The following is a 24,869-nucleotide window of genomic DNA, read 5'->3' as shown; positions in this document are numbered from 1 at the left end:
CCATAAATTTATATAGTAACATGTTTATAAGGGACCACATGAGGGAGGGAGCGTGGGCTTTCCTACATGATCCCATTTAATACAGCACATTTTTTTCAATTGCGAAGCTTTTTTTCTCCTAGAAGAGCCTATTGATTTCATTTGAAGCTTCGCCTTGCACTCGCATGCATGACAATTTCGCCTTTTGTGAGCCTTCGATTAGCTTGCGGGCTACCGCAGAATAATTTGGCATATTCAGTGTCCATTTGCATAGGGTTATCGATCAAGTCGGCCCCCCACTGCAATCGGCAAACCTCTTCGTTAGCTGATATCGTACAGCAACCACACCGAAAGGCGTTTGTACTGGGTTCATTTCTCGGTCCAAGACAAGTTCTTCAAGTGCAAAGCTACCTTTCAGAGAAACCCGTGTTGGTTTCCTTTGAGGCTTCGTGCTACAGTCGGGTGTCAGTCAGAAATCTTCCTTTTTCGAACTCATGGATACGGGACAAAAGAAGCATTAGGATTTTATCAATGTGGATATTGGACTTCTTTATACTGTACCATTGCAGTATGGCTACGAAATGTTTCTCTGAACTTATCTGTACCGGAAGGAGTGAAAGTCAGGTGCAAGAATCTTCCGACACCCTTCTGGGTTTACAGTGGTGTCAGAAACCGACCTGAAATTCCGTCTGTAAATTTTTGCAGCCTCCGTCGTCCATACTGTCGCCATTGTAAGCTGCTACTAGGTGGCTGCGTCGCGACATTTTTTCTGAAAGTGAACTCGTCCAGTGAACTCTCTATTGGCTGCACGTACGTGATCGGTTGAATTCTTTTTTGCGGAGCACTCTCATAATGAATGTTTGCCCTTGCAAGGAAACATTAGTAGGGAAACCAGCGCGGCATTTCCTGTATTTCTAGGACTTTCTTTGTGCTCCCCTTGGAGAGTGCTGATTATCTACAAAGACTCTTCTCGTGCTTTAGCGAAGTTAAAAATCAACATTATCATGGCGATCACCGAGAACTCGGGAATATCAGCCATCGCTGCGATGCGGCTTATAGCCCAAAGCCAACATGGTTCTCACATTACCTAATACCCTTCAGGAATCGCTTTTCTGCTACTGAGACACTGTACACAATATCAGTGAAGCGTTTTGCAGCGATCACTGTAAAAAGAGCGTTTGTTTACTCCCCGGGCACCTTTCACACTGACACAGATCCGCGGTCACTTTAGTGGGAGAAGCCGAAGTTTCCGTTTTCTTGAGATTGCACTGAATACACGAGGCGCTGTGTGTTCCTGTATTTTTCTGTCTTCTACATCGTGGTTTCTAGAAGACCTCGTAACGCTAATTGCAATGCATCTCATTATCCCAGGCGTGCGTGAAGGAAGGCTTTGCAGAGGAGCCCACACAAAGCACGACAAGAAGGACAATGTAAACGTCGCAGGAATCTGAGAAGGTCACGAGAAAACAGTGCGAAAACATCAGAGTGTCTTAGCGCTAGCGAAAAGGCCAGCTATGGTCCTTGTTGATTTTAATCCAATCTATGTAAGTGGTACAACGCGTTTACGTAACCACTGAAACAACAATGGTATGGCAGTGCATCTGACAGCCAATATTTACACTGAAGTAATAATAGTATAGTATAGCATACCTGCATTCGTGGGTTTCGGGGACAAATTCTAATTACGTTAACAGCCGGGTGTGCCACATGGTCTCTGTAAATGGTTTTTATTATTTGAAGCTTTGCTTCTGAGTGCTATGGCGTCGCTTGATAGAAAGTGTTACCCTGCAGAATCATAACCCACTTTCAGACAACGCTGTCTATTTCGGTAAGTCGCCATACGAATGAGAGTGGCCTGTAATCAGATCACATATTTAAAACGTTGACACTGACCTCTTTAAACAAGGTCTAGTTAAAACGAGAGGCCAGGGCTAGAATGCAGTTTGCTTCAGCGTCACCGGACAGGTGAATTGAACTGTGGAAGGATTGTGTGTCTGACTTCAGTCAAAATGTGCTGTGCATTAACATATAAGATAAACACATGTACATACATAAGAAGCGCGAATCAGTCGCAGAGTAGGCAAAATAACATTACGGGCGTAATTATGTCCATTGTAACAAATTAAGCGCATTGCACCATAGACCATAATATCTCCGGCGCCGACCCACCTCGCCTTTCATTCAAGAAGGAGAGGGTCAACCAAGAGCTGGCGCTAAAGGTCGACGTACTTCAGCGTGAAATATGGTACCATAAATTTGAACCACCATGTACGATGACCTTGTCGTCTTAAGCTTCGACACTTGGTTGACCTTTTCTTTCTTTTTTAGCCACAGTGCAGCTGAAACTACAAGCTTCCTATCATAGCTTTCTTCATGTTCACTTCGTTCGACTGCGATGTAACTTCTACATGGGTGCACCCCCTCAGAACCTAAACATTGAGTCCTAAAATATTTCAAGGCAAGAATAATATTTAAAGAATTTGCCATGCATGAATATTTTTAATATTCATGCATTTGAATTATTTGTTCTCATTACCTGCTATCGAAATTCAAGCTTGCTATCCGTGAATGTTTTTACTAAGGATTCTGAAGCTCAATATCATGGCATGTGCTTTGGGGGAAGTTTATTTGAAAATACTTTATTGCAGTTCAAACTACTTCAGTCGGTATGTCCATGTGAATTCTGGTTGTACGTCGTAAGGTTATAAAGAACTTGTCATGTGTTTCTTATGGATTTACTCTATTTATTGCCATTTGCCTTTCTGTTAGGTCTTAGAGGGGGCAAACCTTTTGAGGGACGAATACCATAAACGTAAATTACCACTACTCCGAAGATCTCGCATTCAGAAAATTGTTCGGAACCTCAACTTCGTTATTGCGTCTGTGCTACTGGTATACGCCCATTCTTGGCTAATCCCCCGTAATGTAAGTGTCAAGATGAAACAAAGTGCATGTAGCCTTAAATATATTATAATTGCGTCCCGTCCGCTTCAGACATCTGCGCCCACTAGGTTGAGAACCATTGCAACGAAGCTGCAGGCAGGATACCAGGAATAGTGGGGTTTGGTACGGAGTTTCAATTGGGGTACTGTTATTACAACCAGTTGTCGTACCATTTGACATTGTGTTTTGCCAACAGATTGCGCCTGTGTACGTCTGCTCATGCGCCCATAGGTGTTACGATTGACAGATGACATGGGGATATGGAGAAGCTTGCTTAAGAAAGCTATCGCTGACGTTACCGATCATCTTGGATGATTTCTGCCGCAATATTTGTTTCGATGTTTGCGCTTTCCTATTGCTGGGCAGTCGAGGAATGCGATTTTTGAGCAGAGTATTCACTTGAAATATAAAGGGAGATGATAGAAAGCATTCAGAGAAAGACATCGAGAAAGTTTAAGGCAGGACGTTAGATTTCAGCTCACTCTGTTTCTGCAAAGGCTATTCACGACAAATTAATAGGTTCATGCGTAACAACACAGTTAAGCCACTTCGCAATATTCAGGACAGCGTCGACCATAGTTATGCCTTAGAAGAACATTGTGAGGAACAAGACCGGCGTGCTCATACATTTATCAAGGCTATCTGTAAATATAATATACGTACTATTTGTAATACTATGCTTATATGATTAGCGATATTAGTATTTATGTTGATGTAATAATAATAGGCTCCTAATAGCAGTATTAGAATAAGGTTACGTATAAAAGATAGGATCTTCGGAAATGGTGGCCTAGGCCTCATATTGCTTGGACCTCAAAATACGCGAACCATGCAATGACTTTCTGCGTAACTAAGACTTTGGTTAGCTCCTTTGCGGTGCCACAGTTGTCTTACGAAGAAATTATTCGCTAAATTTGGCACAAGTTACAAGCATCTCTTCCTAGGGTATTGGCGCGAGCTTAGCTTTTTAACTTCTAACGAAAACAACATTCAGCATAAAAAAAATTTACAAGAGTGTCAAAAGATGAATGAAAGTTGAAAAAAAAAAATCTCGAGCCCACAAAAGAGCCCACTGTTAGCGGGCACAGAGGAGCACAGATAAGATATGGGAGTTCCACAGAACCTGTGTTACTCTTTGGACGTTGTCTGACACAAACCGGCAAGCAAAGAAAGGTCACGCCAGGTCAAACACGGTACATGGAAAACCACTTGGGAGAGGTGAGCGTTCGCGACAGAATCAAAACAAATAAAGGTGCAGAAAGCCGCAAAGAAAATTTTGACTAACATTGACCTAAGTGAGCGACTAATGGACAACAACGTTGAAAGTTTGCGACAGCCACCTGATACTATGGTTGGGTCGCCTGCCGTTGGGAGCTATTTCAACGGCTTAATGAAATGTACAGATGAAAAAAAATGGCTGTGGCTTAGCTAAGGTTAAGCCCAGGATGCGAAGCATACTAGCCTTTATTTTAGTTGTTGAACCACTGTTTAGCCTGGTGAACTGCTGTTGCTTGGCTATATTTGGTTCGGCTAGACGAAGAAACAACTCATGCGTTACTCTGCTTCGCCTTCAAGAGTGGAACGCGACAGCGTTCCCGTCGACCCGCCAAGGGGTGTAAGACAATGGGCTACGGCGCAGCGACTACGCGCCCCGCATTGGACGCGGTGAGCGTCGAGCAACGCAGCGTTCGGCGCGGCAACGAAATGTGCGCCTGAGCAAGCGACGCACGCCTGAGCCTTAGAAACAGCTCGTTTCTAAGGCAACACCGCATTCACTAGAGGCGCTTTTGTACCGCTTCGAAGCATCGTACTCGTGGCTCAGTGTTCTACACGGATGGCGGTAACGCACGCCGATGTGAATGCGCGCTCAGCACGAGAAAATTTTGTTGAAAGCATTATTTTCATACGTGAGATATATCGTGTACAGGCAGATCCGCCTGACTGGTTGGGTATTCTTGATGAATTAGTGAATTTCAAGAAATTTTAGCTTGTCACGTTGGTCCAAGTAGGCCAACGTGTTTTTATGTACGTATGTCATTTTGTGAATAAAAAAAATACTCATGGCTCAGTGGTAGCGTCTCCGTCTCACACTCCGGAGACCCTGGTTCGATTCCCACCCAGCCCATCTTGCAAGAGTTGAGCCAAAGCCACCTAGAAACAAGCGCAGCTGCTTATATACCGCCGCGACGGCGCGAGCGACGGCGCGAGTTGGAGCCCCGTTTCTCCTCTGTCGTGACGTCACGGTGTCACGTGGTATTGAAGGCGACACCGCGGCGCCTGAGGAGCTGGGTTGAGCTCTAGTAATATGCTTCGCATAAAAGATGTTGATGGAGACGCTTCAAAGAAAAACCCTATTGTGGTTTTAAAAGGTATAAAGACATCACTGGCTTGCTGGAAAGACGTAGAGTATAAATAAAGGAAAGATGTACTGGTAAGATATCCACGACAATAGACATCGCTGGGAACAAACCTGAGAGGTTTCTTCGGTGTACCTTTGCACAGAAAACGACGTTACCCGCCCGCCTTCGTCTCCGCTACTTTGTTCTTTTCTCAACGAACGCACTTTTGATGAGTGCAGAATGAAGAAACCCGTGCGATGACTTACTCAAAACCTAAAGGATGCCGTAAAAGTACGGAGAGAGATATATAACTTTATTATGTCTTTGATGGGGTTCAGGGGAGGCGGGAGTCGGGAGACTAACCCTCAGTCCCCCCCTTCCTCAGACGGTGGCCAGTCCTTGCTTTCTGGCGGCGTCTTCGGCCATCCGGACGGCCCAGAGCTGCTGCTCTGGGTCCAAGCTGAGCAGCAAAGTCTCCCACTACTCGGCCATAGTTATGATGCGTGTGTTAGTGCGGTAGGTGTTGGTGGGTGAGGCTTTGGGGCATTGCCAGATAATGTGATCGAGGTCAGCGCGGGCCCCGCACGCTTTACAGAGTGGGGAGTATGCATCGCGGTAAATGCGGTTGTAAAGCACGGGGTTCGCGAAAGTTCGCGTCTGAAGGAGTCGCCAGTGGTGGACTGATATTTATTCAGTGTTTTGTGTGCTGGGGGGTAGCGTAACTGCTCTCTGCGGTAGTGGAGGAGAATTTCTCTGAACGTGACCATTCGGTCCCCCGCATGACCGCGATGCAGAACAGAGGGCTGGTTGAGATCGGAAGACTCAGGAGAAGGATGATGCGCCCTGTGTGTGAGAGCTTGGGCGGCATTGTGGGCGGCTTCGTTTCCAGCCGACCCGAGTGACCAGGGGCCACGATGATCTGGACGCAGCGTTGCCTTGAAGGAGGAGTTCCAGAGAGTATCTTCTGTGCTTGGGGCGCTATCAGTCCTCTTGTGTAGCTGCGAATGGCCGTTTTTGAGTCGCTGATGATGCAGTGTGCATTGGTAGCCGCGTAGGCCAAAGCGATGGCCATTTCTTCTCCTTCGTCGGGTTGCGTGGTGAGTATTGATGCGGCCGCAGCGAGGCGGTACTGCAAGCCCGCGACTGCAACGACCGCCATGGCGCTTTGGTTGGGGTATTCCGCTGTGTCCACGTAGGCTACGTCAGCGGCTTGGTCGTAGCGCTTTTGTACTTGTTTAGCTCTTTCTGCACGTTGCTCCGGATTGTGTCCAGAGTGCATATTGTGAGGTATGGGCGGGATAACTAGCTGAGCGCGAATGTTTGGAGGGATGGGTACTTTTGGTCTGAATTGGGTGGTGTAGGTTTTGCCTAGGGTGCCTATAATGTGCCTGCCCGTAGTGGAATCGGCGAGTCATTCGTATTAGCTAATACGCTGCGCTTCAATAAGCTCGTCTATGGTGTTGTGAATGCCGAGGGCATCCAGTTTCTCGTTAGTGGTGGAGATGGGAAGATGTAGGGCTTGTTTATAGGCCCTCTTGATCATGGTGTTAAGTTTGAGCTTGTCAGTTGCATTGAGGCTTAGGTGCGGGGCGACATAGGTGATCCTGCTCAGGGCGTAGGTGGTTACCAGGCGTATAATGTTGTTTTCTTTCATGACGTGATGTCGATTTGCGATGCGTGCTATGAGGCGAGTGCTTTGGTGTACATGAGTATATAATTGCTTGAGTATCTCCGTATTTCTGCCGTTTTGTTGGAAGCATAAACCAAGGATACGGATGCTAGGTAAAGTAGGTATGCGAGCAGCTGTTCATCCAAGGGACTTCGCCTAATTTATAGTATCCACTCGACTAGAAAGCAAACAATACTTGTCTGATGGAAGATATTTCAAATTTACACTCCCCCGAAATTTCTTACTCAACATGACAGTGTGATAATTTGACATGTACACCTACCTCAAAAATGAGCTGCTGAAGAAAGAGTAACATGTAAAATAAGTGGATTAGAGATGCAGGATCAGACGGTAGTACATTAAATCTTGCTACGAAAGCTGTAACAAAAGGTGAGAAAAATAAATATTTTTTGTTGTGGTGATCAAGAAAGCGCGTTTTGTCGGTGGCTCTACTGTGTATTGCTGAGTGGCTGCTGGCTCGATAATGCGCATTATATCGCACGCACGGACTTTCGCGACACGAAGTGACGCGACGCCTTTTCATGTATGCCCAACCTGTAGCGCAGTGGCTGCGGTGCCGTGCTGCTGAGGTCGAGGCCTAGGCAGCCGCACTTAGACGTGGCTGCATTGGGCATGCGCTAAAGCCCGCTGAGGGCTCAAGATTAGTCCGGAGTCGTACACCCCCCCCCCCCCCTCTCCCTATGCCGTGCCTCATGGTCAGATCATGTTTGTTGCACGTAAAACTACACAAAGTATCTCAATATAGTTTGTTTGGGTATGCAGGCTCAAGAGTATTTTTTGATTATTAAAGAAAATAGTTTGTACGCGGCGATGCGAACAAAGTCTATCGTGGTCGAGTAGCGCCAGGCCATAGAGTTTCAGACAATTACTAGAGGAAACTGTGGCGATGGTGTCTACGGGAGCTGCAGGCAGGGCGGTTCAGTCAGTGTGCGAGTGATGGATAGTACGTGGATTTGCCTAAATTTCGTCGTTCTGGATTTAAATGGCTTCGTTACCTTGAAAGTTGTGATCATCTTTAAGAACGTACTGCGTTATAAATAAATAAAATGAAATTAATAAAATAGTCCGAAAGCAGGATTTGAACACAGGACTCCTAACACAGAAGCCCGATATCGAAACACTTGCGCCCCGAACGCGTGGACAAGCGGAACAACTGGAATCAACAGCGAGTATGCGTGCATGCTGAATTCTGTTACCTTCTGCATTAAAAAAGAATAAATTGCTTTGAAATTTAGTCTAGTTTGGACGAGATGAAGTGTAACAAACAAAGCCACAAGTACGTCTGTAGCCCCAAGCACGAAGGTAAAAGAAATCCGTTCCCTGCCCATCACTGCCATGGTGGCTGAACGATCACACAACCAGACTTTCCTTTAGTAATTGTAGGAAACTCTTCCGGCTGCGGCGACATATCTATGCATCCAGGTTGACCTCTATGGACATATGGAACTGTGTGGATCCAGGCTGATCAGCCCCTCGCAAGGGTCTTCCGCTGTATGCTTCAGGAGGCCAACGAACGTCGCCGCATTAGCTTGGTTTGGACGATTCATGGTCTCCCAGGATGCACCGGCACAGATGCGATCTCAGAGGCTACGCCTAGATGCACCACCATGTGCGGTACGCCACTGTGTGTAAGAGAGAGAAAGCGAAATAGAGAGACATATAGAGGTGTACTTGCTGCTCTTTCACACCGCCACGCGCAAGCAGCGGCTCACCATCGTCATCGTACTTTCGCACTTCTCTTTCTCAATATGGCGCTTTGGGGAGGCTGGCTGAGGAGGCTGGCGCCGGCCGGGTGCAGCAAGGTGAGGCCTCCGAGACTGGACCTGTGTTAACACAGAGGACACGCCTAGCTGCACTAGCGGGCGCAGCATGGCAGTGAAAAAGACAAATGCGATGGCCATAAGAGTCGCTGCTTACGTGCAGTGCACTGATAAAGTCTATTGCTAGCTGTTGCGGGAATGTGGGAATTGCATGCGGGAATTTCGAACTTTGCAACGAATGTGTGCCGAAGCCCACGAAAGGCAATATAGCCTTGCAGACTGTCAGGTATTTTTCTTTTATTTTGGAAACAAACGTAGTTAGTCGTATTCATTTACAGGACAGTTCTGCCTAAATAAAACGAGGATTTAAAAAGAAGTCACGGGCCGGCGCGATACATGCAGCACAGTCACAGCGTAAGCTGGAGGAACAGCTCCATAGGAGCTCCATTTTCGGCACCACGCACCAGTCTTCTCGGCGAAGTCTCTTCGCGTCGTTCACACGAGAAGGAAATCAGCTGCCCGCCCGGCGTCGACGGCAAGCTGCGGCTTGCGCTGCCGCTTGTCATACTCTTCGCACATCGGTCTGCTGAGCCCAATGTTGCCTGGTTGCAGCTTCTTCAGCGGCGGTTCGTACCTTGCGAGGAGGCGCCATAGCTTGCTTCGAAGAGTAAACCTAGCCATCCAAATTATATGGCGCAAATATTACATCCCTTAACCCGCGGCACGCCACGTTGCTGTTGATGACGATGATAATGATGGTTTATTAACATTCCCTTCGAAACATGGTGGTAAGAAGTAGTCACCTAGCCTGCTTGAGTTAATCAGGTCAAGGTACATGCGGCCTGCAACTGCTATATGGAACTGCTATATGTCAGGACATCTGGTGGAATATAATGGAACTACAATGCAGAGTTTGTACATATCGACGCTACGCGGCGTGCATGTAACATCGCGTGTTAGATGGCGCTATACCATGCTAATGATGATGATTATTTAATGACCTTCCCTTTGAACTGGGACGGTGAAAACCAGTCGCATAGCCTGCTTGAATTAATGAGGTAGGCCATACACGTTTTTTATTATATCAATATTTATACATCTCCATAATCTTCTTTTTCTTCCCCAAGACTTCCCTATCTACTTTGTGCCGCTACCTATGCGACTGCTATATGAGGTGTCTCCTGGTGTAATAATATGCAACTGCAATGCAAAGGACGCATGTATAGATACTACGCGGCGCGCATTTCACGACACAACGTACGTGGCACAACACGATGATACTGATGATAATGATTTATTGGCATCCCCTTTGAAACGCGCGGTAACAGAGTCATCTAGCCAGCTTGATTTATTCAGGCACATAATCTATTTTCTAGCATTCTTGTATACATATCCCTAAACTTAGTTTTCTTGCCTAAACCTTCTTAACTGTCTTGTTCCGACAGCTGTGCATCTGCTACATGGTATTCTACCTGGAGCAATAATGTGCAACTGTAATGCAAAATGTGCATAGATTGATGCTACGTGACGTTTATGTGGCACCGCTTGTCTCCTCACGCGCTAGGACGCATGTGTAGGGAATTTTTCCGCTGCGTGCTAACAAGCGAAGGCGTGTTTGTTCGCCAAACCGGCAATAAAGAAAAAGAAATGGCGGGGCTCAGTGGTAGATCATCTTACTCCCACGCAGCGAGCCCAGATTGAATCCCGGCGGGAACTGTGTATTTTTTTTTTTTTGTCTCACTCCCGCGATAGCTGCTACGGACACTAGGAGCGAGGGGGGCGGCGGCGGCGGCAGCGGCGGCGGCTGACACCATCGCCGACCGAAACGGCTAATTCAATGGGCCCATTACAGCTTATGCTGTAAAACATGAATTTTCAATGAGATTTCAAATAGAATTTCACTTACTTTGTTATATCCAATATTTCGTTATATCCCACTTAATGAGGTTTGGCTGTTTATCAGGATAATAGAGGCACCACTGTTCGCTGATTGCATAAGAAAAGAACACTTTTTTACTGCATTAAATCGTCATTAAAGCAACGATGACGCAGTGCTTCTGAACTCCTAACCTTTTAAGAGTTCCGCATCGACTGTTTTTGATTGCACAGGCCGTTCCTTTCCTTCTATGCATCTTTCCGTCACTTCGTTAAGGAACAGGAGAAACGACAGGCAGGCTTCAAGGCAGATGGCTCAGAAATATGTGGGAAGCACAAGGCATCACCTGTCGCTACCATGAATTTATCTGCAAAGGTGTTAGACTACAACAGCTTCTTCTCACAGGTAATAAGCTGACGCGTAACACGACAAGTTTAGAATGTTTCAAGCCTGATGTGCCCGCCAAGACGTCGCTTTCAAGCTCTTTGGTCGTTTCACCTTACCTTGAAGCGTTGTGTACTTGATAAAATGAATACAATCTTCTAAAGATCCCGTGAGCCACAAAAAGAGTGCCAGTCATTCGATTAGTGAGCGTTGCTTTCTATGAATAGCATGAAAAAGTAAGAGCTTCAGAAAACTAACGTCTTAATTCGAAATTAGACGTAGTAAACATGGCGCTTCGCAGATGAATTTGGAAATATGCACGAAATCAACAGTGGAAGAAAGAGAAATGAGAGCGTGACAGACAAGCACACACACTTACTTGTATGTGCAACTAGAAACGCCGGTATTCATGCTAATTTTATTATCAGAATATAAATTATCAGAATAAAGGCTTTTTGTAAATCGAAAACCCAACCACGTCTGTGTTTAAACATGCCTTGATTTATAATGGACACTTCTCGCATCTGTATATTACCTCTCCTGGTCGCATGCGTGCTGCTAACGCATGGGTATAAAGATACGATGAACGTAAGTACAGTGTACATAGCGTCTTGTATAAAGCGGCTAAGATAGGCAGGAATAGGCCTTAGTAGTCGGACTCCTTATAGGCGCAGTCCTGTTTTTCTTTCCTGAATAGCGAAACATCTCTGACAGCGCGTTGAAATCTTGAGCTCCACTTAGACTTCGCTTTTCAATTGTAACATGTTTTCATATGACTGAATTCAACGAAGGCCTTGCTGACCAATCGCTATTTCTTTAGCTTGTCTTTGCAAACGAACTTCTCACGAGATTCTTCCTTCATCACGGTTTCTTAAAACGGCGGTATTACAAGCTACTCTGATAGGACTGTAGGTGAATGTTGGCGTGGACAGCACTTGGAAACAGGCAGACCCTCTCAACAGATTATTGCTCTCTATTCAGAACAAATGAAATGACACAATTGTATACAGCCTAATACACCTTGAGGAAAAGCACATGGTTAGTATTCACGCGGCCTGAAGTTCTCTAACGTTTTCTTATATTAATTGTGTGCCTGAGGTGTAGTATAACACAAACACTTTTCATTAGGCAGAAGACATGTCGCAATTATACTGGCTTCTATACTAATGATTTCTTTGCTCTAAAAAGGCACGATACGGTACATAAAGCGAATCTCTAGCCCGTAGTTGAAAGTATTGCTGTTAAAAGAGAACCAGGCAAGGCACCATGTTACTGTTACAGAAATTGCCAGGCACCATAAGGCAGCAACAATAACAAAGACACGCTAAATACACTTCTGCGATGCAATTTGCACTGTTGAACGAAAGGAAGTCGTGGACGAGAGCCTGACAAACAGTGATGAGGTTGTACTTCAGTGCTGTTGCCAACTTGCTTCATTTCATTGGCAACGAATGTAACAGAAGTAGACTATTATGCAGGAGAGAAAAGAGACACATAACACGATGTGGAATTATCAACTACCCAGTCTATAAAAAGAAATAAATAAAATAAAGGCAACACAAGAAATATAGACTTGACTTGTCTTGGCATGGATTCGTTGCTGGATGTTCTGTTTTGTAAAATTTGCACGTTTGACATACTTCTTACAAATGAGCCATCGAATGAATCGCGTGATATATCTCTCGGCTTAACAACCCGGAATTCCGATCACCTTCCCAGTATTGGGCCAGCTGGCACCTTAACAGAGGATAACTTTACTGAATATACAAGCTTTACAGGCAAATTTTACATTTTCTCCGCATTTTGCAAGGTTCTATTCATAACCTGACCCCTTATTCTTCACATAAAACCTTGCATGATATAGGTAGTATAACTGACTATCGGAGGAAGACGACGAAGTGTCTTCTTGGCAGAACACTTGTTTCTGTGCTCTGTGAATTTTTGGTAAAATCTTCGGCTTTCGAGGTGCCTCGCCTCCCCGTCTTGCAGCCATGGACCCGGAGCATGCTAGAGGCCCGCCTGGCCAGACGTCATCACAGCCGTCAACCGCAAGGAAGCGAGTTGGCTCCCCCAGTGACACCGAAGACACCGAGCTGTACTCCATGTCGGACGACTCATCCGACGACGGCTTCATACCCGTCCGGAGTAAGAGGGCGAGAAGAAAAATCGTCAACACAGCGCCGTCAACTCCTGCGAGCACAACGACTATGAAGTCAAGGCCTGCGCGCTGGCCACACGTCATCATCTATATGCCGGAAGAGCCATCAAGCAACCTACGATTGCTGAACAGGCAAGCCCTATCCATTTTTCTGGAACGTGCGGTGCCGGATCAAATTAAAGATATAAGAATAAATCCACGCAAGAATATACTCGCCATAGATGTGTACAACGCGACTGCGCTTGGAAAACTTCAAGCGATCACGGAGCTAGGCGGAATCAAAATGCGCCCCTTTATCCCGATCGACGACACATCCATAGCCGGTGTGATTTACGACATCGACATAGCCATTCCTAATGATGACTTACCTAGCCTCATCAAGCCGGCATACGAAGGCACGATCATTACGCAAGTGCGCCGCCTTGGGAATACGCGCTGCGTAAAAGTAATATTCAAGGGGGATTGTATCCCATCCCACGTTAAAGTCGGACATTTTCGACATCCGGTTCGACCATTCATCCAGAAGCCGCTTCAATGCCATCAGTGTTTCAGGCTAGGACACGTCAAGGGCGTGTGTCCCAACTCGCTACTGTGTCCCCGTTGCGCTGAACCTCATGCAGAACAGACCTGCGGTGCCACGGTCCTGAGGTGTGCCAACTGTAGCGGCCCTCACGCGGCCTCGTCGAAAGACTGTCCCCGCATCAAGAGGGAACGCGCGGTTCTCAAGCAAATGGCCAGAGACAATTCGGCCCACAGGGAGGCAGCCAAAGTAGTCCGGCGTCGGCGTCGACGTCGGCACCATCGTACGTCTTCGAAGAAGACGCATGCGCGAAGTGACAGTACCCACTCCTCTGCGGTGCCAGTTAGCCGCGCCGCGAAAGGGCCCACCACTTCCACGAAGGAAGCAGAAAAGACTCTATCTTTAGAGGAATGGCCTACGCTACCGAGCCGCTCCCTTGCGAAAGAACCTCAGAAGGTCGGGGCCCCACCTGATCCTTCTCCGGCCATGGATGATTCACCCAAAACAGACCGTCAAGTCATCTCGGTGCTACGTTCTCTCATGGAGGCCATTCGAGCGCTTTTAGTGGACATGAGGACACCATCTGCTCGAAGCGCACTTAAAGTGTTGGACGCCTTAAGCCCAGTGCTTGCATCCCTCAACTAGAAAGATGGCTACTCATACCCCATCCTTCCGGAAAGAAGTCAAAGCAGCGTCCGTCATCCAGTGGAACGCCAGAGGGCTAAAATCACGAATTTCAGATTTTCGTCAGTTTGTCTACACCAATGGGTTTCCACTCATCGTCATTTGTGAGCCCAACTTGTGGAAACCAATAAGACTGTCAGGATACGAGTTTATCATGTCATCAACAAACGGTGCATGCAGCAAAATCGTCGTTTTTGTTCGTCGTGAACTCACCTATGTTTTGCAACCAATTGCGCCCCACGACGACAATCAATATATATGCATCACAGTTAAAAAGAACAAACTCTTGTTTACTCTCATAGGCGTGTATATATCGCCTTCCAGCAATTTCGATACCAAAAGATTTGAGGATATCTTGAGTGTTTGTCCCGCCCCATGGGTCATCATAGGAGATTTCAATGCGCACCATCCAGCATGGGGAAGTACAAGGACAAATGCAAGAGGACGAAGATTGGCAAGTATCGCCCACAACTATGGCCTTACTCTCCTGAACGATGGTAGCCCCACCTTTCTTCGAGGCGTGACATACGGCAGCTGCCTCGACCTTGCTTTCGTCTCCAACTCTCTCGCCAGATGTGTGAAGTGGTTTCCAGACATTGAGACACATGGGAGTGACCACATTCCCACCTATCTGAACATCAAAGGCTTGTCGTCTACATCAGGCTCACGGAATACCATTCGGACGATTCAATGGGCCAACTTCAAATCTGAGATGGAAGATGCCTGCCGCGAGGGCCTACCCTCTGGGTTAGAGCAAACGATTAAAATGACGATGCAAAACGCCACTCGCATGATGACGATCTCTTCCACGCGAAATGACTTCGACATAGAATTAGAGCGACTTCGAGCGCTTCGTCGCCGGGCGGAACGTCGATATCGACGTACAAAATCAATCCATGACCTTAGGGCAGCCAGGAGGATGCAAAAGAAGATTCAGCGTCGTATGGATAGATTAGCGTCGGAACGGTGGGCAACGTTTTGCCAGACACTCGACCCTCGCAAGCCACTGTCTCACATTTGGAAAACGGTGCAAGGTCTGCGTTGCCTTCCGGAACGGCGTTTTCCATTCAAGGCGCTAGCGCTTTTCCAAGGGCGGCAAGACATCGATGTCGCAGAAGACTTTTGTGCGCGGATCGCAGACCAAGCGACTCGTCCAGATCCTCCAGCCCGAGCTGACGTCCCCCATTCCCGTGATTGCCGCATGGACCTTCCTTTTACAATGGAGGAGCTCGAAGCGGCACTAGCTCTCTGCAGGCGCTCATCATCTCCGGGTCCAGATGGTATATCATACCGGGCCTTGTGCTATCTCGGAGAGTCCGCACGGATAGAATTGTTGAGCCTTTACAACTCCTCATGGCAGGAGGGAAATGTTCCTGACGAATGGAAAGTAAGCCGCCTGGTGCCACTCTTAAAGCAGGGCAAATCCCCATTAGAACTCACCTCTTACCGCCCAATAGCACTGGCCAGCTGTGTAGGAAAGATAATGGAACGGATGATCCTTGGCCGCCTGGAATGGTACCTTGAATTTTACAAGATTTATCCGCTTTCCATGGCTGGTTTCCGACGTGACCGCTCTTCCATCGACAGTGTAGTTGATCTCGTTTCATATGTCCAGCACGAAAGGTCCCGTAAGCGTTTATCTGCAGCTTTATTCTTAGATGTGAAAGGGGCATATGATAACGTATTACATGAGGCCATTCTCGACGCTCTTGCGACGGTTGGCCTAGGTGGTCGAGTTTTCTTGTGGATTGCAAGTTACCTGTCTGCAAGATCATTCTATGTGTTAACTGACGATGGCCCAACTACGCGACGCTATACCAACAGGGGCGTTCCTCAAGGCGGTGCTCTCAGCCCGACGCTATTCAACCTCGCTCTTGTTGGACTTGCTGAATGCTTGCCAACTACCATCAAGATTTCAACATACGCTGACGACATCTGTGTCTGGACTTCGGCAGTCACACGTCCTCAGATACGTGCGCGACTTCAAAGAGCGGCCACTTTGACAGCGAACTACTTGTGTAAACAGGGTCTCAGCATTTCACCTGAAAAATGCGCACTAGTCGCATTTACTCGGAAACCGATGACGCCTTATGTCATCTCAATCAATGGGCGGACCATTTCCTATGTCCGAAACCACAGATTCCTTGGCGTCATTATTGACCGAGACCTCTGTTGGAGCCCACACGTGGCCTACATGAAACGGCGCCTGACAGCTACTTCCCAGTTGTTCAAATACTTGACAGGGAAGACGTGGGGGATGTCAGTAGACGCAATGCTTAAACTCTACAGAGCTCTCTTTCTCGGTTTTTTAAGATACAGTCTACCTGTACTGACCAACACCTGCAAGACAAATATTCGTGTTCTGCAGGCAGTACAAGCTCAAGCACTCAGAGTCTGCCTTGGTTTGCCCAGATGTACGTCAACAGAGGCGACTCTTGCGATTGCTCGGGACCATCCAATGCGAACTCACATTACGGTGGAAGCCCTGAGAACGCACATCAGACATTTTGCACGTGCCCCCTATCACCACCTTGCAGCACTACCTTCGGACAGGCACCAATCATCATTCTCTAAAACTATCAACAAGTACAACGACAAACTTCCCTCGGGCTTCACCGCTGCATCTAAACCATCGATACCCCCTTGGTGTCTTATCAGCCCCACAGTACATCTCAGTGTACCAGGAATCGGAAAAAAGTCTGAACTGTCGTCGCCTGTCCTCAAACAACTGTCTCTGCTTCTTCTGCACGAGAGGTACGCGGACAGTGAACACATTTATACTGATGGTTCCACAAACACCCAGTGTTCGTCCGGTGCTGTGGTTGTCCCAGCAAAAGCTATTACCATCAGCTTCAGGACTGACCACCCGACAACGTCGACATCTGCTGAACTAGCTGCTCTTCGCGCTGCACTCCGTTTCGTCAGTCGGGAGCCACCTCGACAATGGTCCATCTTCAGTGACTCAAAGGCAGCCCTACAATCTGTACTATCAGCTCTGCGTCGCGGGCCATTCGAACAGCTCGTATTCGATATTAGATGCCTACTCCATACATCACAGGAGAAAGGACACCACGTGACGTTTCAGTGGCTGCCAAGTCACTGCGGCGTCACTGGAAACGAAGACGCCGATAATGCCGCTCGGGCAGCTCTTGAAGACGCACAAGAAGAGGCCATACCGCTTTCACGATCCGACGCAGCTAGCAGACTTCGAGTGCTTGCACAGGAGATGACGCTCTCTTCATGGTGCACACCAAACAGCCAGACCAACCAGAGCAACCGTCAATACCACCTGCCCTCTTTGATGCATCTCTATATGCCAACTGGACTCCGCCGAAGCGAGGCGACTCTGCTTTATCGCTTATGGTTAGGGGTGGCTTTCACGAAATCTTACTCATTCCGCATTGGAATGGCCGACAACGCTCTCTGCAATGCCTGTCTTTGCGAGGAGACGCTGCAACACATTCTGTGCGACTGTCCTGAATATAATGTTCAGCGACAGTCCCTGGCATCCGTTCTCGCGCACCTTGACACTAGACCATTGTCCCTCGACACGATTTTCACATGCCGCCGACAGAAGACATCGCAGGTGAAGGCGACGAAGGGACTACTTCAGTTTTTGAAAGAGACGGGATTGGACAAGCGGCTCTGACAGTGTTATCACGTACAATGCCAGATTGATGGACTCTACCGGACGATGTTTGTGTGCTGTGCTATGTGCTCTCTCTCTCTCTCTCTCCCCCTTCCCCATCTTTCATCGCCCCCATCCCTCTCCCATGTGTAGGGTAGCAAGCCGGTTACGCTAAACTGGTTAACCTCCCTGCCTTTCCTTCTCTACTTTTTCCTTCCTTCCTTCCTTGCATGATATACGTTGATCATTGGTTCAACTGAACTGTATAATGAGTATGAATGAAAAATGAGTATGCAGGACGCAATGACGTCTAACCGATTCTCGTATATTTGCCGCTAAAGCTTACAAGCCCGCCTCAACGATTCTGAGCATCCTTAATGATATTTATTGTTGTGTAGTGTTTAGTGGCGCAAGTGGATTTCGGCACAGTAAAGCTATCTCGCTGAGCTGCCACTTCAAGCGGCTGGTTTTCATAAGCTGCAGCAAGCGTCGGCGAACACAGTTTCCTTAACCCTGTTACAATTATGGGCTTTGCATAATTAGGTGCTTTAATGTTGCACGACGTGAACATATAGAGGTATGCTGCTTGGCACGTATTTCGTTATGTTACTGAAGTGGGCGCACAAATGTAACCTCTCTCGGAAAGGCTTTCATGTTTCTGCTAGTCTTTCTGTGTCCACGAGGTGAGAATCAGATATAAGATACACAGCAATCATCAGCCTCTGGTAGAAATGGCACAGGGCCAATGCCCTAAGCGAGTACCTTGGCCAAAGTAGGCCCTGAGTAACGAAGGACAAGCAAAGTACATAAAATGCACTACAAGCCAACTGTCTTGGATGTTTTTGCTTGACTTGTCTTCTGCCTACACATATTCTCGACCGAGACTCGCATGGTCAGATTGTTCTTCGGCGACGATAAGTGGATGGAGGTCTGGGAAGGGCGACCTGCCAGAGTAGAGGTAATATGTTCCTTCCTGCGTAAGCGCGAATCAAAGGCAAGTAGATCTGAACACAGGGGACGAGAATGGGCGCAAGTGTTGTTAATCTTAGCAAGTGTGCGATAACCGAGTCGTCGAGTACTACGACGGTACTCTATAGAAGACAGTAGAAGGATGTTCCTGCATTCGCTTTCCTTTTGTCCTTTAAGGCTACGGTCACTGGCCCTTTGCTGCAACTTTCCGCTGACTATGCGTATATGTAGCGCTTTCTGAGAAGTATACAGTGGCACTTGGATGGTCTCATTGATGCAAGCGAATAACAGTGGGGCCCCGCAGAATACATGTCAAGAAGGGCAAGTGGACTAAGCCTAGCGCACGAGTTTTCAGTTAAAACTCATGGTTGTAAGGCATCTAATTTATTTTTTTCTTCACGTTAGGGAAATTGTAGTGTTGTGAGCATTTTCTTGTTTTATTTCAGCAAATTATTTCTGTTATATCCATTATTTTTCTTTCTTTTCCTCTTCAAGAGGGAGGGCGAGGTGTGTCTCTTAAGGGACAACGGCCTGCATGCCTTTTCTTTTCTTTGTGGTGTTTGTATATATTTACGTGATAAATATTAGTTATAATAAGGCCAAAAGGCTTGTTTCCGAGATATTTCACAAACGAAAAAAACTGCTTAAAAACAAGCGAATCCAGTTCGTAAGGTTCCCTCTTTATCAGTGATTTGCTAACACGCGTAGCCTGATGTCGAAGCGCGATCTCATTTCAAGTTGCCTCGATGATGTTGACTCTGATGTTATCGCTTTCACCGAGACTTGGCTGTATCGCGCAGTATCTGACAATGAAATTATTGCCTTCACAAGTATCTGCAATACATGTCGGTGTGATGACATTTGCAAAGGAGGAGGTGGCGTGTTGCTGGCATAAAAAAGCTCTTACTTCATTCGTCGTGAATACTAATTATGACATTGAAGTTATCTGGGTTGCCTGCACGGTATTTTCTATCAGGATACTGATAGTCTGCTGTTGCAGCGCACAAGATTGAAACAACTGTTATATAGATCAGTTGCGCATTAGCATATATACAAGACATCTTAGCTCTTCCCCGCTGACATTACCTGTCGGTTTGGTGATTTCAGCATTACATTAATTGACTGGGACAAACTTTCATACAAAGCCTTCCCTTGACGAGAATTTCTCCCAAACTGTCTCGCAGTCAACCTGTGGCCCTAACATACTAGACTTCGTACTTACAAACAATCCTGAAAGAGTAGTTCATAAAGAAGATTTAGACGGTTTTAGTGATCATAATTTCTTTCATCTCACCTTAAATATGGCTTCTCCTGTTTCTAATATGTGCCTGAAACTAATTCGCGATTATAATAAAGGAAATTACGTTGTCGTCATCACTGAACTAAAAGCTTATTGGGAGCATGAGGTGCTACCGTGATTTTACGACAGATCTGTTAAAGAAAATTGGCTAATGTTCAAGGAAAAATGTCCTCGTTAATTGACATACATTCCTCGCATTAAAATCAGGAATAATATTCGAATCCTTGGTTCACAAAAACTCTTAAGCGTATGAAGAATAAAAAAAAGCCGCTGTACAAGTGCGCCAGGCGCTTAAGAACGCCTTCATCGTGGATTGAATGCAAAGCCTACCTGAAGTCATTTGCATTGCCCTACGCAGGGCAAAGGAAAAGTACTTTTTTTAACGACCTTTCACAAAAACTCATAAACTATCCAACAAAGTTTTGTAAAACAATAAGCCCAAATCAGGAGAGTAACCTCACTCTATTACACGATGACAACGCAATCGTTCTTTCTGAGAGAGAGTGTTCAACGGTTTCCAATTCCTTTTTCGCATCCGTGTTCATGAGTGAGGACATCTCAAATGTACGCTTCGTACCTGGTTTCGATTACAATTACATGGAACCGATGAATATCATGGTCGAGGGCATTGCTTTGGTAATAAAAAAAACCTTTAAGTGTCATCTTCTTGTGGCATTGATGGAATAAATTCAGAGATATTAAAAAAATACCACTTCTGTTCCAATCATCATCCTGGTTCATGTACTCAGGCAGTCCTTAATGTCTGGTATGCTTCCCTGCGACTGAAAGATAGCAAAAGTTGTACTGATTTACAAAACTGGAAGTAAAAATGCGAGTACAAATTACAGGCCCATCGCTTACCTGTATTTGCTGCGAAATGCGCGAACGTGTCATTGCTTCGCATATTTATAATAGTGTCGAATCTAACAGCTTCTTTTTTTCTGCAATAAGCACGGTTTCAGAAAAGGGTTTTCGTGCGAGACGCTGTTACTCGAATTCGCAACAGGTACCTTCCTTAACGTGAATCACTACTTACAGACCTACTGCTTATTCCTAGACTTTTACAAAGCGTTTGATCGTTTTGCACATTGCCGCCTCATATCATAATTATTTTCGTAAAAATTAGACTCCTGTACATTGTCATGGCTACATAACTTTCAGTTTAATCGAGAGCAGTTTACCTCTGTTAATAACTTTCATTCCCCCAAATCTACCGTTACTTCTGGTGCTCCACAAGGAAGCGGGCATGGGCCTCTGTTGTTTCTAATCTATGTAAATCACCTGCCTAACAACATGTCGTCTTGCATACGAATAATTCGCCGACGATTGCATAATCTACCGTCCATTAACCAACAGTCTCCACGCCAGCGATACCTAATTCAAAAGTTGGAAATCATTCAGAGTAGGGCAAGTCGTTACATTACTCCTAATTACAGCACCCAGTCTAGCATAACGCAGATGAAAGCCGAACTATCGTAGCAGTCGTTGAGTACTCACCGTGATATTGCATTGCTGTCATTATTCTATAAATCTATGCAATCTGATGGATTATCCCTACCATGCTTGAAACACCACGTTTTCACATCTCGCAGATTGCACAATAATTTCAGCTATGCCCGCGTATATGGCCCGACGAAAGCATTTAACTTTTCACCACTGCCTCGCGCTATCTGTCTCTGGAACAGCCTTCCGGATGGCATTGCTTCGCTCAGAAATCCTGATGCCTTTTGCAGTAATTTGGTGAAACATTTTCCTCCAAACTGTGCATAGGGTTTAGTTAGGACACGGGGGCTTATCAATCCCATTACGTTTGCGTTGTCAATGCATTGTCACGCGTTATGACATATGCTTTTTCTTTTAGTTTAAACATTACGCACTATATAACGTCACAAAGCAAAGTAACTTGCTGCTGTTATGTAATACTTCTTGCTGTTGCTGTTCTTATGCAATGCTTATCTGTTCTTTCCTTTTTCGTTTTTCTTTCTTGCTTTTTGGCATGTTTCTGTAAATAGGAAAATTTCTTCGTTTTGTGACAATATTTGAATCCTTTTATGCATCAATATATTTTTACCAGTTGTATTTTGAGGTGATAAATTGTGCCATATGCTCCCGTTCCCCTATGCCTCTGCGTAGACCTGTGAGGTCTTCCTAAAAAAAATTTTAAAAATTTCCCCATCCCTCATTGCTCTCACTAGGAGGGGTTACGATTGCGTGTGCCAGGTCATTTTAAAAATAGTTGATTCAAAAGCAAAGAACGTAGCACGCTCCATGCAATGCCCAAGGTAGAAGCCAATGTTATGTATAATCCTTGATTGTAATTCATATCTTAACGTCGGGGATTGCCAACCTTTAGCGGTATATTTTACAATGCTCCGCACTACATTACGCTAAGATTGACTGCGAATACGTTGATATAACAAAAAACTGCGAGACAATTTTCTTTACAAAGCGGCAGAGCATGCCTGAAGAAAACATCCTTCGAATTACCTTACTCTGTGCCGATAAGGTGCCATCGAGCTTGTAGAAAACAGGGTGAATAAAGCCAAGTTAGAAAGCCGACCAGTGCGCCTAGGCAGCCAGGCGCATTGCTCGCTCATCATTTGCGAGTTGACGGGCGTTTCCCTGGAGGCGAGACTTTCCTGTCCTGTTTCTTCGGGTACGGCAGATATGTGGGTCGAGGCTTCAAAGACTGGCATCAGTATGACATAACCAATGGCCAATACGTGCCTCGTAGATCAAGAAGGCGAAAAGCAAACGAGGCTGATCTGGCAGAACGACCGCTGGGCAACGCTTTTCCCTTTCGGAGCGAGGTCACCATTCCCAGGACATAAGGGTCACCGACGATCGTTTGAGAGGAGGGCAGAAGATTGGCTTGTTATTTGTTTTTCTTTTCGCGCACTCATCATCCGCACGATGGTTGTTGCGCCGTGCAGTTCCTACATATACCGGGACCTTTGCTGCGCAGGTATACTTTCAATCAGACCACTGTTGCAGTGGTGCGTGGCAGCGAGAACATAGGGGGAGTGCTCAGAGAACCTGCCATGCGTAAGTGCCGACTGCGATTAGCAATCGCAAGGCGTGACTGTGGTAACTGCCGTGACTTGCAGGGACCGTCGGCGAATCACTAAGTACCTTGGCAGAAGGCAAGTTCTGTAAACGCGGCTTTAAATTTTCATAATGCTCTCGTTGAGCGGACACATGGGCTAAATGCGTAGTGTTACCTCGACAACTAAAGCATTCGTTCAGAAGTCAGTTTGGCAAGTTCCCGCTATGAGTGTTCTCTTGCGCAAAGGTGGCATACAGATGTGAGTAGCAAGAAATGGAACATTTCTGTGTCTTAGAGGCCCGTTTTTCGCACCCGCAAAGAAGAATTCCTTTACCTGTACGGGAACGCAGACACATGAACTGTGATAGCTCCCCTTGCATAAAATAGTGGCGTTCTTCCTGAATAATTATTGTGTGTTTGTTTCTCTCGTTTTCCGTCGTCGTTCACACGACTTTCACATCGGAAAATATATGTACGTTCGAGACCCAATACAAGGCAATGGCTGCTGTGTCCTTCGTGCCATGGTTCGGGGTTTTATTTTCATGGCCAGTCAATCAGTTGGTCTACATATGTCTATCAATACGCCTCTAAAGAAAGCGGCCTTCACTCGTGGGTCCCAACTGCTAGGGCCGAACAAAGGTGTATTACGGGCACATCTTTGTTGCAGTCGCTTGAAGCGTATTATACGGTCTGCCTACGTGGGACTTTCGGCTAAATCGGCAGCCTACATCTACACTGACAGCAAACAACCAGGATCTCGGATATATCTGGCTGACCTACAATACACCTACGGGAGGCTTAACTCTAATAAAAAGGTGCGAGCTCCTAAAAAAGAAATGTGTTCCCGTAAACAGTTAGTGACCTCGATGTCATTGGGCGTTCTCGTGAGATTACTCGTGTTTACTACCGATTCGATAACACTCAGCACGTGCCAGCCGACGAACAATAAAATGTGAAGATTGGTAGAAAGCAACACACTTCAGATAAAAGGCATGCTCGGTGCTTGGCGGACGGCCTACGCGTCTTGCGAAAGTCCGCCTCGAACGTTTATTCTCTTCCGAATAAGACATGGATCGGAGGCTAAGCACAACGCGAGGCTCGACGCAGTATTGCATTCCTTTTCGAGAAATAAAGTTGGTTGTTGCATAGGTTGGCTGCAAGTAATAAAAATCTAACCTTGTCTTCACGTGAAAAAACCTTTCTAGTGTAATAAAATTCCTTTGTTTGTCTCTAAGAATGCGACAGCGGAACATACTCAAGTATGTTATTGTTTCAATGCTGTAGGATGAGGCGTTGTTCAGTGGCCTTCGAACCCCGTGGAATATTGCCTGTTGAAGTGCGTACAGAAGTGCTGTTTATACCTGCAGACAGGCCATTCAGTCAAGTTGGCTGAGGGCCGTTTCCACAGTTTTTCAATGTTTTGCAGCGTCACGGTAAGAAGAAACAATTGTTTGCAACTATAGATCAGCTGTCTTGTTTATTGGAATGAATACGAGCAGTGACATTTATATACGACGTACGGAAATACTGTATTCAGCGGAAATGTATGTGGGCTTATAGATGTAAAAGCGTTCAGTGTGACAATGTGTTAGT

This window comes from Dermacentor andersoni, chromosome 9 (genome assembly GCF_023375885.2).
Source record: "Dermacentor andersoni chromosome 9, qqDerAnde1_hic_scaffold, whole genome shotgun sequence".
NCBI classification, from domain to species: Eukaryota; Metazoa; Arthropoda; class Arachnida; order Ixodida; family Ixodidae; genus Dermacentor; species Dermacentor andersoni.
The sequence above is the reverse complement of the archived record's forward strand: the minus strand, read 5'-3'. Positions refer to the sequence as shown.